The sequence below is a fragment of the Macrobrachium rosenbergii genome, chromosome 41, assembly GCF_040412425.1.
Source record: "Macrobrachium rosenbergii isolate ZJJX-2024 chromosome 41, ASM4041242v1, whole genome shotgun sequence".
NCBI classification, from domain to species: domain Eukaryota; kingdom Metazoa; phylum Arthropoda; class Malacostraca; order Decapoda; family Palaemonidae; genus Macrobrachium; species Macrobrachium rosenbergii.
The window spans coordinates 47,173,017-47,194,179 of NC_089781.1; the positions used below are offsets into that span (position 1 = coordinate 47,173,017).

The 21,163-nt window shown below is 38.4% G+C and overlaps 1 protein-coding gene and 1 pseudogene across 3 annotated transcripts in view; one reads left to right on the forward strand and one right to left on the reverse strand.

The window, feature by feature from the left end:
• The window catches only part of INPP5E (Inositol-3-phosphate synthase), an 830,915-nt gene that overhangs the window by 461,100 nt on the left and 348,652 nt on the right, over positions 1-21,163 (reverse strand). The gene's annotated exons all lie outside the window — the stretch shown is intronic.
• Positions 16,670-19,756, forward strand: LOC136826848 (NADH-ubiquinone oxidoreductase chain 1-like; annotated as a pseudogene).

A 21,163-nucleotide genomic window follows, 5' to 3' on the forward strand; every position in this document is an offset into this window, starting at 1 on the left:
GACCCATTCCTTATTCTAAAAAAGCTTTTTGGGTTTTGGTAACAAGAAACGAGAAACTAAACAAGAACTTGGATTTTTAGGGTGAAGTTCCGTAGTGACTTACTTAAGTATGCTGGGTGTGGTTGCAGTCTTGTCACATCTTCCCCAGCAATAGTCAGCATACTCACCCATTACGAAGACCACTGGTTTTCTGCTGTAGAGCCTAAGGGGTCAGGACTAACTATACCACCTACTGATATGCAGTGTAGACAAATTTGTTCGAGCTCATGTCAGTAATGTTTTAAGAAGAGTCTCTGATTCCCGCCCTGTACTTTCAGCGACTTCTTCGAAAGAGACAGTTCTGAAGAAGGCCAACCAACATACTTTCCTGATATCAAGTGGCCTAGGAAAAGAGCATGGGTTTGCCTTTTTAATGAGGGGCACTAAAATTATTCTTAGCCCTTGTAGAGAGAGTGGTTTATTTGTGCTAGGGTGTAGAAAATCGGACCTTCTGGGATGTTTGCCATGACATCCAGGTAAACCTTACGTACTTGAGCTGGGCATAATGTTTTGTCTGCTAAACTGAGTTTTCTTATCATAATAGGAGATTTCCTTCTTAATAAAAGATCCTCATTCTTGGCCAGGAATAATGGGCCAGGGGACAATAATAATTGATTATCAGCAGTTTGTGTGATGTATCATCCCGTCTAAGAGAGCCCAATTCACTAAGACAGGCTCCTGATGCTAATGCAATCAGGAAGATCGCCTTTTGTAGCATCTGAGTTGCGGTTGTATTGGGTCCGCTGAATTGAGGGGTAGATAGAAGTCAAGTACCTCGTTCTGGGACCAATTAATTGGAAGTCTTTCGGGAGCGGGTCTTTGTAGAGCAAAAGACCACAGAAGGGAAGTAACAACTTCTATGCTGGAGTCAATCACGAATCCATAAAGCAAGGGTTCCATTAATGCTGCCTTGTATGCCATGATTGTTGTAACCCCAAGAAGTTTGTCTTCAAAGAGGTATATCAGAAAATTTAAGTGTCTCTAATGAAATCTCAACTGGGCTCTCAGTATGGATATAGTCTAACCATATCTTCCATATGGACTGGTATTGCCGGACAGATAATGTCTGTAATTTTTGCACTAGGTACCTAGCAATGTTGGGTGAGTAGTTTTCATGGTAGATGATATTTAAAAAAATCCATACGTGAAGGTCTTGGCTCAGAGATGAGGATGCGTAAACGATTTTCCCTCCTACTTTCTGGGATAGAACATCTGGCGATAGTGGAATTAATCTTTTCTCCTGTTGTTGAAGTGATAGGAGCCAATGCCTGTTTGGCCAATTTGGAGTTAAGTAAGCTGTTCATTTGAAGGTTAGGAGTTTGCTCAAAACCTTAGAAATCTGGGACAATGGAGGAAAAGGATATCTTGTCCTCCACTTGTTCCAGTCTTGTAGGAAGGCATCTCTTGCTATTGCTTGATTGTCCAAGTTCGGCGACACACATACTGGGAGTTTGTGATTCTCGTATGTGGCGAAAAGGTCCACTTCCAGTTGTGGAAGCATGTTGGCTATTGTTTGAAAAGAGTGGTTGTCCAACATCCACCCTGTTGAGGCTGTTGTTTTCCTTGATAGAGAGTATGCTATTACGTTGAGAGACCCTGTGAGGTAAATTGCAGACAGGTGCCACTTCTGAAGGATGGCTAGCACTACCATGTTGAGAGGAGGTGAACGTGATCCCGATCTCTTCATGCAGGACATTGCAGTTGTGTTGTCTAGAACCAACAGAATGTGTCTTTTCTGGAGGTTTAAGTTTTTTAAGAGACACAAAGACAGCCATCAGTTCCAGGAAATTGATATAACACTTCCTCAGAGTAGCTGACCACCTACCTGCCACCTGACGATCCTCCCAGTGTCCTCCCTAACCTGTCAACGAGGCATCTGTGTGCATTGTCACTCTTACAGATGGAGGAGTCAGGGTGGCTTGCTTCACCAGAGATTCCTTCTGGGTCAAAGGCCAAAGTATCTCCCCAACTTTCTGATTCTTTTGGTGAGATCAGACTCACACCTTTTTTCTTGCATGCAATAGCCAGAATTTGTTCACATTTTTCAACTGCAATCTGAGTATTGGATCTATTACTGATGCAAACTGCAGCAGACCCATCATGCATTCTAATTGCCATCTGGAAACTCTGGGCTGTGCTAGGAACCTTTTGAGGTTTTTTCTTATTCTGTTCTGAGTTTTGATGGGGAGAGACAACAGGCCCTGAAGAGTATCCCAACACAGTCCCAGCCACTGAAAGCGTCTGCTGGGCATGAAGCGGGATTTTTGCCAATTTATTATAAAACCTTTTGACTGGAGTCTGTTGATCACTGCTCTTAGATTTTTCAAGCAATCTTTTCCTGTGGACCCCCAGATTAACCAGTCGTCTAGGTAAACTATTAGTTGTATTCCTTCTTTCCTGAGTTCCTAGACAACTACCGTTGCAATTTTATAAAAATTCTTGTGGCAATCTTTAGCCCAAAAGGCATGACTTTGAACCTGTACATATCTTTCCCTATCCAGAACCCTAGAAAGGGGCGAAAGGGAGCGGCACTAGTGACGTTCCAGTAGGCATCTTTCAGATCTGTATAAAATCCAAGTCCCTTTGGGAATGACTGAACGTACTTGGGCAATGGTAGTCATCCGAAACTTTTGGCAAACAATGTACTTGTTCAATGTTGATAGGTCGAGGATCACTCTTCGTTCAGAGGAATCCTTTTTGGAAACACTGAGGAGACATGTTTGGTGGCGAATATACGCATGTTTCTCTATGACTCTCTTTAACAGGGCCTTCTGCACGTAATCTTCCAGAGAGGGGTTTGGTTCTTGAAAGAACCCCTTTAAAGGTTGAGGGGGGGAAAGACCATTCCATCCCAGCCCATTGAAAATAATGCTGTGTCCCCAAGGAGAAGACTTCCATTCCCTGCAGTGTCTTTGAAGCTGACCACTGACCAAATAATTCCTATTGATATCCCCCTCTTCCTCTACCTTTTCCCTTAATAGGCATTCTGGGTGTTGCTTTTCCTTTTCCTTTGTAAGACAGTTTTTGGACCTTGTGAAAAGGATGTCCTTGCTGATGTGGCTGTTGCTGTCCTTTTGAAGGGGGCCTTCTGACCACCTAGCTGTTTATGAGGAAAATTTTTGGGGGTAACTGAAGGCTTATATGATTTTTTATCAAAGTGAGCCTTTTTTGGATTGGGTAAAGGGAAAGTTTGGATTTTTTGTCTCCTGAATTCTCCTTTTCCCAGAAGAGCGTATACAGTACAATTTTGTTGGTGTGCTTGCTCGTTGACTTGAGTTACAACAGAACCCTCAAACAGGTTCTTATAGAAGGGGTTAGACTGCAATAAAGCAGCCACATTAGGAAGTGACTTGTTGGAGCCTTCCAATGTTTCCATTCGCACTTTTAAGCTCCATTCTAAAAAGTCATAGAGTGCTTTCCATAGTGTTCTCATAAGACTTTTAGCCACAAGAGCAAAAAGCTTCCTGGAATCCTCTGGAAGCCTTTTGGTGGAAACTTCTAGCAAGGTGGCAGAGGTTAAGATAATAAGGAGAGGAATCCTAGCACGGAATTCTGGCGAAGCTGTTTCATCTGATATTCTTTTCATAGGGTCTCAAATTGCTGAGTAGCAATATCCAAGGGGAGCTTTTTCTTTTCAAAAGGGAGTTGAAGTGTTACCCACTCCTTGGAATTTTTGGAAACCAGGACTGTGGCGAATGGTTTTAGTTCTGCCATTGGCTCCCATTTTCTAGGCTAGTTACTATATAATTCTGAAAGTTTGTCTTCACATGGTTAACCGTTTTAAAAGTGAAGGGACAGTTTTAAAAGTGAAGGGACAGAAGACAGGAGGAACTGTTTCCAGTCAATGTAAACAACTTGGTGAGCAAGTTAATTTTCACAATATAAAATAATAAAACTTTGTCTCTGGGTTTATCCGAGATATTAATGATTATCTAATCATAATGGGGTTTTTGTAATGTTTCTCGATCCACCATCTGTTGACTTTTGGTAAAGGGCATCATCTATAGCTTTAAATGTTGTATTTCCCATCATAAGAGAACTGTTTTACTTTTAATTTTGGTACTTTATGCATGCGGAGGTTTCTCCATGTCTGTTTCAAAGTTTCTCCATGTCTGTGGTGGTATCAGGCACCATCCTGTATTAGGAATGCTGACCTGTCTCTAAACTCCACATGTACAACTTCAATCATGGTTTTTCTCTCATTAATTAGATACTTACCATCAAGAGAGAAAATACACACTGAAGCATCTAGCCAAGGATTATCAGTATCATCAGGGGAGAATATGGGAGCCCCTGTTATGTTCTGACCTGAAGCTTTGTAGTCCAAACAGGCCATTTTGTTGGCTCCAGTTGGACTTCTAACCTACTATGAGATTCAGGGCTTCTGTAACACGGTTTTTTGGACTTTGCTACTTATCAAAGCATCGGATGTAGCTGAAAGTTGACGTATGTATATTTTACAACCACACACAAATTTTGTCAGCATTATCAATAACCTAAACCCGATAGTTTTAATTTTTATAGAGTAAAAATTATCTAGCCGATGCCATGGCCAATGATTACAAGCCAAGAGTCGAAAAACATTCATTATGTAAGCAAGGTAAACACCGTTTGACCAAATGTTGCCCCGCCCATCCACCAGACAGAAACTCATTCACCTTGTTCCATCGGCTCTGAAACCCATAGCAGTCAAGAATGGCTAACAGGATTTGGAATTGTCCCCGTGGTTGCAAAACTGCATTTGTCTTACGACTTGCAACTTTATACAGTCAAGAGAAAGCCCGTGGCTATACTTACTGTAGCCTGAATAGGTAATTATTCAGTTTCTAGTTTAAATCCAATGTTTATGGTCTGATTTGTATTTAGCGTAATGTGATTATAATACTTGTAATGTCATTCAGGATTCTGAACATTTCCATTAACTATTCACTATGCCACCAAGAGAGAGAGAAAGAGAGAGATTGTATGTAAACAGTCTTTATATAACTATTTTTGTTAAAATAAGATTTTATCCAAAGTAAATACAAGCTTATATGTGCTAAAATCTCCAGCAGACCAACGGATCATCCGATATAATTTTTCTTCTTCTTCTTTAGGCAGTACGACCATGTTGGATATGTTTTGGGCATGACTGCAGGTGCAGTGAGGGTCACCGTCAACCGTGCCTCCAGTTCCGTTCCTTCACCATCGTCAGGATCACAAGCGCCGCCTGTCTTTAATAACTTTATGATTGGTGCCATTCGCCGCTGTGTCCACAGAAAGTTTGCTGAGAAGGAGCATTTTACTGTTGGTTCCTTGACAAATGACCTAAAAACAGCTGGCATTATTCTGGAAATGACATCATGGGCTTCAGTACTTCGACTCTTGCATTCTATGGTATTCAAGTATAAAACTTCCCAACGTAAGATGTATGTAAGGAAGGAATCTCTGGAAATTGTATGCCGCCGGATAACTGCTCTCCATGATCTATGACGCCAGCGGGAGGAGGGGAGAGTGGTCGTTTACGTAGATGAAACCTGGTTTACAACAAGGATGGCCCACAACAGGGAATGGGTAGACACTACGCAGGATGTCACCAGCCCCACTTACAGTCGTCAGGTTCCTCCTGGAGAAGGTGAGCGTTTTGTGGTGGTGGCAGCTGGCATGAATAAGGGCTTTATAGATGGTTCATACCTGTGCTACCTGGCCAAGACCAATCAGGGAGACTACCATGGCGAGATGAATGCAAAGTTGTTCAAACAGTGGCTAACGATGCAACTTCTGCCATCCCTTCCCGAGCCATCTGTACTTGTGCCTGATAATGCACCATACCATAGCACACTGATCGAGGAAAAGAGATCGTCAGGTAATTATAATGCCCCAATCAGCAACCAAAAATATAAGATCTATATATCAGGTAATTATAATGACTTAATATATATATATATATATATATATATATATATATATATATATATATATATATATATATATATATATATTTATAAATTGTTCGAAGAGTCAATTAACCTATTTTAATGGGAACTTCATCAAATTCCACTTTATTGCTTGTACTACATGTAACAATTTATGATCTATCTTTAATCTCTTTGTTGGGCGAGTCGGTAGAGTTACGGACTGTCACTCGATGGGCCGGAGTTCAATTCCCCGGCTGGCTGATGAAGAGTTAGAGGAATTTATTTCTGGTGATAAAAATTCATTTCTCGCTATAATGTGGTTTGGATTCCACAATAAGCTGTAGGTCCCGTTGCTAAGTAACCAATTGGTTCTTAGCCACGTAAAATAAGTCTAATCCTTCAGGCCAGCCCTAGGAGAGCTGTTAATCAGCTCAGTGGTCTGGTAAAACTAAGGTATACTTTCTTATGATCTATCTTTAAGGTATTAATGTTCTGTTATGTTCTCTCATCAGGTGGCTAGAACAGTGCAGGATATCGTTCTGACCTTCTGCCACACGCTCGGAACTGCTGCTTATTTGCCAAAAGAATCGGCCAGAGCGAAAGTATGAGATTGACAACACCATCCGTGAATGGGGCCATGAGGTTGTGCGTTTGCCCCCCCTTCACCCCGAGCTCAATGCAATTGAACAGGTGTGGGGTTATGAAGAGACATGTATGTTCCTCCCTCCGTCGATTTACTTGATCCGACCTGCGGGACAGGTTGGAGGAAGCCAGGCTTTCTGTTACCCCGGAAGTGTGGGCAGGAGCAGTTCAACAATCCCGTCATTTCGAGGAGGAGTATTGGGAGTCGGACAATATCCGAGAGACAGTAGAACCTGTCATCATTAGCCTGGCCAGTGACGATGAGGACGGGGAAGATAATCTTTTCCTCGAGAGTGATGATGACTGCATTTTGTAAATAAATCATGAATAGTTTTAGGAGTTTTATTTGTACATCTAATGGGAATTTATAGAAGTGAACATAATTCATTTATCCTTTAAAATAATTACATGCAGCAAAACAAATAGTAAAGATGATAATGCAATGAAGGAATGATACCATACTTTATCTTTAGCTTCAACATTGGCAATAACATACCCAGTTGCCATAATTTGTTAGCTTAATGAAATAACCTATCATCTAATGTTAAACTTAATTTCTGAGGAGGCCATGGCTATTGCACAGTGAAAAAACATGACAAAGACTTTATGAATGGCGGAACGATACATAGATGTGGGTGGGGTATCTGTGCTAGCGCAGTAATACTACTGTAGCAGTAGTGCTGCAACAGTAGTAATGGCAGTAATATACATGAATTAAACGTTTAGGCCAACTGCTGGGATCCTTGAGGATCATTTAGCACTTCTTACAACTACTTGAGAAATGAGTTTTTATGGCCAGAAGTTAAATTTTTCAATCCAACAATGCCCATGATAGCCTTCAGTGTCATCCTGAATTATAACGAGGCCAAAGTGGGTGGAGCCTCATGAAGTCATCATTCTGACGAAGGTTTAAAGCCAAAATATGGTACCGGCTATTTTTTTGGTTGAGCTTCAGACCGTCATTCGATGGGCCGGAGTTCGATTCCCGCCGCCGGCTGATGAAGAGTTAGAGGAATTTATTTCTGGTGATAGAAATTCATTTCTCGCTATAATGTGGTTCGGATTCCACAATAAGCTGTAGGTCCCGTTGCTAAGTAACCAATTGGTTCTTAGCCACGTAAAAATAAGTCTAATCCTTCGGGCCAGCCCTAGGAGAGCTGTTAATCAGCTCAGTGGTCTGGTAAAACTAAGCTATACTTACTTTTACAGTAAATAGGTAGATATCCAATAAATAAAAATTGCTTGACACTGGATATAGCAGTTATCAAATCAAGCTTGTCTACTAAGCTTTTGAAAATTACCAACTATTCCCTACATCTTGTCAATCTGATTGTGACCTATAAAGTAGACTGTAATTTCTTAGGAAACTTATTTTGGGAGTTAGACTAATAATCGTAGTTTTTGTATTTATTAACATATTTTGTTGGTTTGTTCATTATGACAATTATCAGTGGAGAGGTTTCACAGTTCATAAAGGTGTACTGCCTTGCTTGTATTTAAATATTTGTCATTGTTGCCAGAGGTCTAGCCTTCGTTACGTATTGCCAATCATCCATCGAGAAAGAGGGAAGAAATGCTGTCATAAGTTACATAACAAGTGTGTTCGAAACCTTTTCTCTGAGTAAGTTGGTCCGTCTTCAAAAAAAGTGACTTTTACATTATAAGTACCAAATTTATTCAACCTACGTAATGCAAAATACAGTCAAAATTTATGTGTAGATATAATGTGTATTCTGAATAAGCGTTATATTTATGAAATGCATAGATAAAAAGTTATTGCCAAAAAACCTTGTTACAGAGGCCCTGAATCTCATAGTAGGATCTTGTTTGGTCAGAGTTTGTTTCCAGTCCCTTTTCGGTTGCAGGATGCAGTACTTTCACACTTTGGAGTGTGCATCACTGACTTGGATCTTTAATTTCCTGTTTGGAATCATGCATTATGTCCATTATATATTGCCATTCTGTGGCAAGGACATTATTGATATTACTCATAATTTCCTTACAGAACTTATCAAATGCTGCAAACTTTGCATCCCTTTTGGAGGAGCTTGCATAACCTGACTGAGCATCCACAGCTGAACTGTGACTGCCTGTTACCCAGGGGGCAGAGGTCCTGGGTGAGTTACTATACCCCTCTGAAAATGTAGTTATTTCAATTGGGATTAAGTGTATCCTTGTATCCCTTTTGGGGGAAGGATCCTGATCAGCTTCTGAAAGCTGCATGGGGGATTGAATTCCTTCTGGAAAGTTTCTCCCATGGTTAGCTGAAGGTTGTGTCCCTGATCCTTCTGGGTTCATTATTATTATCAAAACAATTTAATCAGACCACTGAGCTGACTATCAGCTCTCATAGGGCTGGCCTGAAGGATTTAGATGAAATGACAGATCTAGGCTAGAAGCCTAAAACTAGGGACCAAATAAGCCATTCGATATAGTGATGAATGAATGAAAATGAAATTAAAAACTGCACAGAAGCACACACTTCCATATATACTCACTGAAAAGGGATGGATTGACTCTCATTGCGAAGTAAAACAGGTTTGGGGAGGTGGACTTCAGTATGAAGCAGAATTATGCACCACTGTTATGGCAATAATGATTCGAAACAAAGGTGCCAATACTTCTATATGCTATAAATTCACTAATGGCAACTTTTACACAGACGTGAGAGAGTTAGGCGGCCAGTATCAGTAATGCTTGTGACTTTAAGGGTTAAAGTACTGCATCTCTCTCTCACATGAGTCTTTTTGTAAATTTGCTTGTAAATATACGAAGGGGTTGCTGTTGTTTTTTGTTTTTGTCTTTTACGAAAGAATGTCGGTTGTAAATGCATTTTACAAAGAAATATTAGAAAAAGTAAAAAAAAAGTTACTGAATCTTCCTTCTCGTAAATTTACGTGAATATTTTACAACAAATATGCCAAAAATTTACTACTTTTATTTCTTATCTGTTTTGATATTGTGTGAATAGTAATAATAATTTTCCAAAATACAATAAATTTATTTATTAGAAAAACATATATAAGTTGGTAAAATTTACGATTGTCTTATAAATGAGGCCCCACAAGGGGTTGTAAATAGTCATTTTCAACTTCTCGTGGAAGGTAGGGAAAATTTTTTAGAATTTTTTTATTTATACAGTGTGAATGTGCATGTCATTCTCTTTCCATTGATGTGATTTTTTTTATTTTGCCGACCTCAAAGTTTCCCCAGTCTGGGGTGCTGCACATTAATAAATTATGCCGTCCCTTAAGGGTTAAAATGTTAAAATTTAGTTGTTTTAAAATTCATTAGAAATCTAAGGGTTTTCATATTTCTATTATATGCTTTTTATATTTTATCAGTTACATCACAGCTCCTCATGATCATTAAAATTGGTATTACTGAACATGCAACAGATTCTGATAAAATTCCCTTCGTTGGTCTATTTCCAAAATTTGATAATCACTGCAGGTTATATTTTGGACATTCACACATTACATGTTTCACAGTTATCAGCACTTTGCAATCTGGGCATTTGGGAGGAGGGCCACCTGGGCTGTTGATTAAGTGTCCGGCCATTTAGGAGGAGGGCCACATGGACTGTTCATTAAGTGTCCATGTGTCAAACAAATTCAGTATGGCCTGTTCGAAGACGTGTCAGAATTACTTGTGTGTGTGTGTCTCTCTCTCTCTCTGATATGATGAACTCCATCTTCCAACAATGGATTTCATCTGTTAATTTACCATTTTCAAGTTCTTCATTCCATATATTTTGCCATTTGCTCAAAATTATTATTTTTAAACACCTTATATAGCCACTAATAGGGTTGTCTACATTTGCTCTTGTCATATGGACTGCCTCTTTAGCTGCCTTATCACCTCTTCATTTCCTTTAATCCCTACATGGGCAGGGATCCAACATATTTCAATATTTTTTTTCCATTATTATACAATTTATGGAGTAAAAACTTAATTTGTTGTACAATATTATTTTTTTTATTATAGCTTTCAATGGGAAAAAATTACTGAACCAAAATCTTACTAATTAACTATATATTTCCTTTAATGAATTGATATTTTGCTGTGTTTACATTAATATTAATATTTGAAAATTAGTAAATCATTTATTTATCATACGCAACAAATAAACATACATATTACATATGCATAAAAATTCCCTCATCTCAGTAAGAGAGAGAGAGAGAGAGAGAGAGAATTATTATTTTTATTATTTAATGTCATTATTTAATCTTATCAAACTTAATATTAATATTTGAAAATTAGTACAGGTAGTGCTTGAGTTACAATAATTTGCCTTACAATAATTGGATCTTGCGATGGGGTTAGTAATTAATACCGATACAATATTTTGAAAATATTTTAAAATTTTGTGCAGGCGCAGGCAGCAGCATACAATCAGGCGGTGAGAGAGACCAAATTAAAATAGACCAATTTCTTTTCCTCCATCTCTTTATCCCATCTTCTAGTTATAAAAGTAAAAGAGAATGACAAAAGTATTGTTAGTTACATTATACTGTTGCATAAATGCGTACAGCCATAAACAACCAATCGAGAAACTGCTGTTTTGCTAATAACAACCAAATTGGATACAATTAACCCCCTGTATTCGCGGTCTCACTATTTGCAGATTTCTCTGTGGAATGTATATACACATTATTCGTGGAAAATTCGCCCATTCATGGTATTTCTCACTGAGAAATATTCACTATTACTGTATTTTATCATTTTCATTACTAAATGCACTTTTTGTGATAAAACTATTAAAATACTCAGGTATAAGCATTTTTAGATGATTTTTTGTGTTTATTAAAATAGGCAGTTCTGGGTGTTTTTAGAGGGATTTTAAGTATTCGGGGATTCTTGCTATTCGCAGGGGTGTGTGGTACGCATCCCCTGCAAATACAGGGGGTTTACTGTGACAACAGCTGTTTTGCTTGTATTTCAACCATCGTACGGTAGAAAACAATTACCATAGTTATGTTACAAATGACGTTAAGTAGATAGGACTGATATATTTTTACATTATACCCCTATTCGTTTTGGAGAAACGATCGGCAAGGAAATATACTGCTAAATTTAAGCTGCAAGTTGTAGCTGAAGCTGAGAAAACAATGTTCAAGCTGCTAATGACTATAAATTACTGTGCATTGGCAACTTTGATGAAACTCGACCATAAATTAAATTGGAGAGAAAAGTATTATTAATGCTGTTTTCACGCCGATAAAAGATAAATACGTAAAGCTCTATTAACAAAAAAACGGGTAAATTAATTTCACAAGACATATTTAAGTTATATTTCAACTTAAAACATTTACGCTAACTAGAAGCAAGAAAAGCGCTCTGAACTTGACTAAATAAGATGAAGTAAACCTACCGCGTAATCAATTTCCAAACCAAAACATTGATCGCCATGATCGTATTTTATCATACAAAAGCAATATGACAGTACATACAATATTATTGGATAAAGTTAAGTAAAGCACAACTTTTTACAAGATCCATGGAAAAGGTCCATATTTGTTATGTTGGTGTTTGCAAAATACAATATTACATAAATATAGAGTATACAGTATAATGTATGATAGGCTACCACACATGTGTACAATATACCATAGTGTAGGCTAAGCTAATTCTTGTTTGTTATTCAATTTCTCTATGTACTGAATTATCGTAAGTCAATCTGCCTGAACCTCCAGAATTAGCTGATGTTAATAATTACTATACCGTATATGTATACTTTATAGTGTAGGCTAGGCTACCATGTATGTACAGATGGTACTGAATACCCTAGTGTAGGTTAGGCTGTATCAGAGATACGTTTTTTCCAACAAATGACAAGTTTTTTGGAACCTAACCCCACTGTGAATAGGATAATACCTGTACCGTAAATCATTATTTTATCATAAAATGTATATGTAGGTACAGTACAGTATTTAGTCAAGAAAATATTAAAATACAGAATATTGCTCTACAAAAGAACCATGGATAGGCGAGTTTCCCACAAATGATTTATGGATAGGTTCCACAGAAAAATATGTGAATCGATGAGTCCACAAATCGTGAGTTGCGAATAGCGGGGGTCGACTGTACCCCTTACAGTAGGCCTACACGTCTGATTCTTCTGTGTTATTCAACTTCTTTTTGTACTGAGTTATCATAAGCCAATCTGCATTGAACCTCCAGAATTAGCTGATACTCATAATTGCTATATGCAAAGTATCAACCTGGACTCCACAAAAACGCAGACTTTGACCCTCTACAATTCTGGAAATATTCAGCCGACCGGGATGAAACTCTGGCTTTAGAGGTTTCCCAGTAAGGTCTCTAATGGTGCCAAATTTCATAAAAATTCGTTAAGCCATTCTGAAGATCCAGATATCGATTTTTGGCATTAAGGGGATGTTGTAGGGGGTGGGTGGGTGGGTGAGAGTCCTAACATGCCTGTGGAGCACTAACGGTAACAGATACAGCCATGAAACTTACTTTTTCTGATAGCTCGTACTCTGAGGGGTGCCTTTCGGGGTTTGTTTTTTGAAATATTAAATTTTAAAGGTACAGTGGGCCATTCAATGTAGCCCCCAAAATTCAAATTTCCTGATGCTCAGGTAGGCTACAGACTGCTCACAACACTAGAAGAGATGCTGCTTTCTTAATGTGTGTGAATAGCAAGTGGTGTTAGGGGAAGATTGCTGACTTGCTGTCAATTATCTAGCCTATCTATCTATGTAATACTAAAACTCTGAAACATTTGTTTGCTTGTTTGTATACACACTGCAGGGGTGCCTTTCGGGGTTTGTTTTTTGAAATATTGAATTTTAAAGGTACAGTGGGCCATACAATGTAGCCCCCAAAATTCAAATTTTCTGATGCTCAGGTACTGACTGCTCACAGCATTAGAAGAGATGCTGCTTTCTTAAGCCCTGTACACACTATGCATCATGTATCAGCCACGTGATGCAGTAGTGGTGTTGAAAAAAATTACTAGCGGCCAAACTGTACTGCAACACTGCTCACTTGTTCTCCGGCCAGATTTGACAGTAAAGCGTCACATGTTGAAGAAGAGAAAGTTGAAAGGGATATACAGTGTGCGATTAATAAATATTCCTTTTGCCCTTCCTTGTCAAGGTTCTTCAAAATGACTTTAGCCACACTAATTATTCACACATCTACTGTGTATTGTAATTCATAAAATGCCTGTGACCTATAAGCTTTTCAGATATATATATAATCTTCCCAAGCATCCCAGCCATCAAACACTCAATTTAAAGCTGGAAAATACAACAGTGTAGAGTATTGGTCCTTGTCCATTCAAGAGGTTTGGCAGGTAGTGGGGAGTGGGCCATCGGCACTGGAGCTGAGTGGACGTCCTCCCACTGACTGTCGATGCAACACTGAGCAGTCACTTGAAATCAGTTTGCCCCATCAATGTGTTGGTGATGCGGCTTTGAGCTGAAAAAGTCGTTTTTCAACACATCCATTCAACGCTGCGCACATCATGATGCATAGTGTGTACGGAGCTTTAATGTGTGAATAGCAAGTGGTGTTAGGGGTAAACTGCTGACTTGCTGTCAATTATCTATCTATCTATGTAATACTAAAACTCTGAAACATTTGTTTCTTTGTTTGTTTGTATGCACACTGCAGGGGTGCCTTTCGGGGTTTGTTTTTTGAAATATTGAATTTTAAAGGTACAGTGGGCCATACAATGTAGCCCCCAAAATTCAAATTTCCTGATGCTCAGGTACGGACTGCTCACAACATTAGAAGAGATGCTGCTTTCTTAATGTGTATGAATAGCAAGTGGTGTTAGGAGAAGATTGCTGACTTGCTGTCAATTATCTATCTATCTATGTAATACTAAAACTGAAACATTAGTTTTTGTTTGTTTGTTTGTATGCACACTGGCGCACACGATCAAGTGTTAATTTAGCTGTGTCCTCACCTCCCCTTCCCTCTCCCTCCCTTTCCCTCTTCCATTCCCCTTCCCTCCCCTCCTCTTGTCATTCCCTCCCCTCCCTGAGCACAAGATCAAGTGTTAATTTAGCTGTGTCCTCACCTCCCCTTCCCTCTCCCTCCCTTTCCCTCTTCCATTCCCCTTCCCTCCCCTCCCTGAGCACAAGATCAAGTGTTAATTTAGCTGTGTCCTCCCTTTCCCTCCCCTCCTCAAGACAAGATCAAGTATTCATTTAGCTGTGTCCTCCCCCTCCTTCCATCTTCCCTCCCTCTTCCATCCCACTTACCCCTCCCCTCCCCTTCCTCCTCAAACTCCCCCTCACCTTCCATCTTCCCTCCCCCTCCTCCTAGCCCTTTGTTGGCCGACTCGGTAGAGCTTTAGACTGTCATTCGATGGGCCGGAGTTCAATTCCCGCGGCCGGCTGATGAAGAGTTAGAGGAATTTATTTCTGGTGATAGAAATTAATTTCTCGCTATAATGTAGTTCGGATTCCACAATAAGCTGTAGGTCCCGTTGCTAAGTAACCAAATGGTTCTTAGCCACGTAAAATAAGTCTAATCCTTCGGGCCAGCCCTAGGAGAGCTGTTAATCAGCTCAGTGGTCTGGTAAAACTAAGGTATACTTACTTTTTTCCCCCTCCTCCTCCCCCATAAACAGGCTGGTGCTGCCGTAGCCTTTTGCTATTATTAGTAGGGTTAATTTAGCTGTGGGTATGGATATGGGTAGCCTATGGGTATGAGTATGAGTATGGTATGGATATGGGTATTGGTATGGGTATGATACAGATATGGGTTTGGGTATGGGTATGGTACAAGTATGGGTATACTGTAGGTATGGGTATGGTACAGATATGGGTATTGGTATAGTATGGATATATTACAGATATGGGTATGGAACAGGTATGGGTATGGTATGGACATGGGTATGGGTATGGGTATGGGTATGAGTATGAGTATGAGTATGGTATGGTATGGTATGGATTTCAGTATATGTACTTGGTTTTGGAGTAGTTCTTCGATCTAGTAATTTCAGGTTAAATTTGTGCCAGCATCTGCGGTTAGACTGGCAGTAAATATGGAGGATATAAGGTTATTGGCTACAGGATATGTATTTGTGAGTTTTTTCTTTTAGAGAGTTAAGAGGTGAAATTTATGGTTCAGCAGTAAAGTTGAAATTTGTGGAATTTCTTGGAGGCCATTGAAGTCTAGATTTAAACCTGGATTAGATACCCTGTTATACTAGATTTAAAGCATGTTTGTTACTTGATTAGTACCAGTTATGATCTTGAAATTTAAAGGATTTGGTGGTATCCAAGCCTAGTTAGAGGAACCTGCCATTTAAACGATAAGCCACGAATTATCTTACTTTGTCTTGTTGAACAGCATGTATACCACCATTATTAGGTGGTGTATTAATATAGCCATTAAAATTAATTTATATTAAGTATATTAGGTCAAAGTGCAGACTATGGCAAAGATATCGGTGGGCTACAGTATATTATATTTGAAGACGAATAGTTCTCTGAAATGAGGTCTTGAAGTTGGATTTAATTGTATTTCTTTTTTAGTATGTTAGATTGATAGTAGCTAGGGTGGCCAGACGTCCTGCATTAGGACAGTCCTGTTTTTGAGCATTCTGTCCTCTGTTCTGCTTCACCTTAAGAAGGATGCTAATTTGTCCTGCTTTTTGGGTCTGTCTAAAAAAAATATATATTTTAATACTAAAAATATAAATAAATACAAATACATATACTAAAACAGTGAGAACTGATGGTCAAAATAACCACTGATTTTTTTTATATTAGGCCAATAATTTTATATAGTGGCTGTTGGCACAGTTAGGAACACTAGGCATGGAGCTGCAGTGTGCTTGTATAAAGGCCAGTCTACACAGTTATGTACTAATTGTTCCATCATGAATAAAAATGAATATTAATTTCAGTTCTTTATTCATACACATTTAAACACTTGACATTTAAACACTATAAGTCAATATTATATATATATATATATATATATATATATATACACACACACACACACATTATACAACCTTTTATATTTCAACTCCTCCATAATCATGTTTAATTTAGGTTAAAAATTGGTGTTGGCAAAAAAAAATTGTCCTTTTTGGGAATTTGGAAACAGCCACCCTGATAGTAGCTCTAGGATACGTACACATCGCCTGTTGCTCTCTTTCTTTAAAGTAAGATAAGTCGTAACATAGTAGTTGTATTGGAAAATGCATCTACAAGTACGAGTTGTAGCTAATGTTTAAGCACTTCACTTACGCTGGAGGGATTGCCTTTGAGGCACTACTTAATAACTGCTTGTTATTGGAGTGATTTCGTTTGTGGCCTAGTTTGATAAAGAATTAACTGATTTTGTTGGTTAGTATTTTGTAGAATTTTGTTGAGACATTGTAGTTGATAAGTACAGTGATGGAATTATTACTGAATTGGGGTAAAGTAGTGTTTAATCTTCGTACCTCTTGTATCAGTGGTGAACTATATTGGCATACTGGTTTTGAGGTCCCGAAACAAGGAGAGCTAGATTTGATTGCTCTTTTACGTTGTAAAGTGATTTGTAATGAATCTCTAGTGGTGATATGTTAGTCGATCTTTGTATATCTGGTTCTTATATTTATAAGACGCTTGCTATTTTTAGTAAAGAATTTCATTTACTGTTTAAGTGACAGGTAAAACGTTTAGATAAGGAGGATTGAAGTTAATTTTTATGTTTGAGTATTATTTACTTTTTATATACTTGGAGAGGCGTTTAGAAGGAACTCGGCCAGTTTTGTCCCCGCCTGTTTATCAAAAAGATGTCTGTGTGAATTAGTTATAAAGTCTAGCCTGCCCAATGATTTATTTAAAGGGCCGCGGTAATTTGACCGTGCGAAGGTATATGGCATAGTCAGTAGTCTTTTAATTGGAGGCTTGAATGAATGGTTGGACGAGGGACAAGCTGTCTCCTTTAAGATGTCTGAATTTAACTTTTGAGTGAAAGGGCTCAAATTATTTAGTGGGACGATAAGACCCTATAAAACTTAATATAAGTTAGGCTTGATTTGTGATGTGGGTGAAAAGTAGTTTTGTCTAGTTTATATTTCGTTGGGGAGATGTAGATGTAATATGCAACTGTCTATTGAATTTTATAGTATTAATTAGTGTTTGATCCTCCCTTGGGGATTAAGAGAATAAGTTACTTTAGGGATAACAGCGTGATTTTCTGTGAGAGTTCTTATCGACAAGAGTAGTTGCGACCTCGATGTTGAATTAAAATTTCAGCTATGTGTAGCCATTTGGCTGGTGGGTCTGTTCGACCTTTGAAATTTTACATGATTTAATTCAAACCGGTGTGAGCCAGGTTGGTTTCTATCTTTTAAGAGTTTAAAAATGGCTTTAGTACGAAAGGATTGAGCTTTTGAGATAATCTTTATGCAGATTAGTGCGTCGCATTTAGGATCCGTTAATATAGTGATTACTATAGGTAATAGGAAGTAGTTCTTTGTGAATTCTTTCTATGATGGTTTTGATTAAGCTGGTTAGTTATTTAATTTTAGTGATTTTGGTTTTGGTTTCTGTTGCTTTTTTTACATTGCTTGAGCGTAAGACTTTGGGTTACATTCAGATTCGCAAGGGTCCTAATAAAGTGGGTTATGCTGGTCTCTTACAGCCTTTTGCTGATGCTGTCAAATTATTCACTAAGGAGCAAACTTTTGCTACGAGTAATTTTACTCCTTATTATTTGTCTACTGTGTTTAGGTTGTTTATTGCTTTAGTTTGCTGGTGTTTGATGCCATATGAGCTTGGCTTGTTTTCTTTCGAATTTGGGATCTTATTCTTCTTCCTTTGTTGTACTAGAGCAAGAGTGTAGCCTACTCTTCTATAGGGGCGGGCTGGGCTTCTAATTCTAAGTATTCCCTTTTGGGTTGTCTTCGTGCTATTGCTCAGACTATTTCTTATTAGGTAAGTCTTGCTTTAATTTTGCTTAGTATATTATTTCTGGCGGGGTTTGACTTATGGTTATTTGAAAGCTATCAGGGTTATTGTTGATTTTTTCTTTTAGGGTTTCGCTTGGCTTTGTTGTGATTTGCTTCTTGTCTGGCTGAGAGTAATCGAACTCCTTTTGATTTCACGGAGGGTGAGTCTGAATTAGTGTCTGGTTTTAATACTGAGTATAGGGGCAGGGGTTTCACTTTAATTTCTATGGCCGAGTATGCCAGGATTATGTTTTTAAGAGCACTTTTTTCCATTATTTTCTTAGGGAGGGACCTTGTTTCTCTTTTGTTTTATACAAAATTTATATTTATTGATTTTTGTTTTGTCTGGGTGCGTGGTACTTTACCACAGTTCCGTTGTGATAAGTTGATATATCTTATTTGTAAGAGTTTCCTTCCTGTGGCTTTAAATTATTGCATTTTTTTCATGGGATTGAAGGTTTTTTTGGAGGTTGCCCTAGTATAGTTTTGTAAAAAAATTAGGACAGACTATTAAGAAATTCGAACTCTTGTTGGGTGCTTTCAAAACACTTGTCTTCCTAAAGTTAAATAGTAAGTCCATGAGTTTATCTCACGCGACTATTGCTAACGGATTAATAATGAAGAAGGAGAAATACAGGACTGTAGGATGGGTATGATACAGATATAGGTATAAGTATGAGTATGGGTATGGACCTCTTGTTAAAACGGATGGCCTAGTATAATACTACACTCTGAAATGTTTGTTTGTTTGCACACTGGAAGGTAAAAGGGGCTGGTGATGCCCGTAGACTTCTGCTGACTATTATTAATTAGGTTAATTTTCCTGTGGGTATGAGTATGGTACGGATATGGGTATGGGTATGGCATTGATATAGATATGGGTATGGTATGGATACAGGTATGGGAATGGGTATTGGTATCATTATGGGTATGGGTATGGGTATGGTACAGATATGGGAATGAGTATGGGTATGGTTTAGATATGGGAATGAGTATGGGTATGGGTATGGATATGGTACAGATATGTGTATGGGTATGGTACAGATACAGGTACGGGTATGGGTATAGGTATAGGTATGGTATGGGTATGGTTCAGATATGGGTATGGTACAGGTATGAGTATGGGTATGGTACAGATATGGGTGTAGGTATGGTATGGATATGGGTATGGTACAGTTGTGGAATTGGGTATGGGTATAGGTATGGTACAGATATGGGTATGGATATGGGAACGGGTTTGGGTATGGGCCTTTTGTTAAAAATGTAGTAACTAAAAAAGTGACCCAACAGGTCATGAATGATCTAGTCTTAATTAAAAACTATCACATGTTGAATTTGCCTACATGGTTTTGGTTTTCGTGATCATTGACCTACCCTAGTTTTCACTTACACACAGACACACACATATATACTGTATATTATAGTATTATATATATATATATATATATATATATATATATATATATATATATATATATATATATATATATATATATATATATATAAATTATTTAATTATGCTGCAAACTAGTTGAGCTGACCATTATCACGAAGAAGCCACACAGGCCTAAGAAACTATATCTAAAAGCTAAACAACCCCATTCCTTTGCTACCACATTTTTCTCGACCTAGGGCATTGCCATTGCTAAAAAAAAAAAGGACTGAAATCACAGTTAAAAAAGTGATGAAATCAGAAAGCCCAGCCACAAGAGACAGTTATGGAGGTCTGGGGATACAAAGGAAGGGCTGGGGCGTAGGGCTTTACTCTGCAACCTGATAAATTATGATGAAAGCAAAAAGTAGAAGTAAGAGTCTTTTCTCAAGCAGTATAGAAAGCAAGTGCCATTATAATACACATATTGAAAAAGCTTCGGTATGAGTATGAGTATGGGTATGGTATGGTTAAAAAGTTAAGTATACCTTAGTTTAACCAGACCACTGAGCTGATTAACAGCTCTCCTAGGGCTGGCCCGAAAGATTAGACTTATTTTACGTGGCTAAGAACCAACTGGTTACCTAGCAACAGGACCTACAGATTATTGTGGAATCTGAACCACATTATACCGAGAAATTATTTTCTATCACCAGAAATAAATTCCTCTAATTCACTGGCCAGCAGGAGAATCGAACGCAGGCCCAGCAAAGTGCTAGACGAGAACGATATCAACCCGTCAATGAGGAACTGGTATGGTATGGTATGGTATGGACATGGGTATGGGTATGATACAAATATGAGTAGGAGTATGAGTACGGGTATGGACCTTTTGTTAAAACGGATGGCCTAGTATAATACTACACTGAAATGATGTGAAAATTAAGCGAGAGCACCTGATTCCAATACCACCCACCACTGACCTGGCCCAGGTTTTTGTTGAACATCACTCTAGTGTCCGCAACAGCAATAATCAGGATGAGTTCACTGTATTATTCTCGACGACAAAGAAAAAAAAAAGACAAAAAACTGTTACCCACAAACAAGAGGTGCGTTTATATGATCGCACGCTTCTGAGTGGATACATCTGCTATGTGTCTTCAAATTGTACCGGTTGAAAAAGTGCCAGCAAGTGTATCTCTTCAGGTATGGTTAGTGTTGTGAGTATTATAATGGCACTCGCTTTCTGTACTGACTGAGAAAAGACTCCTA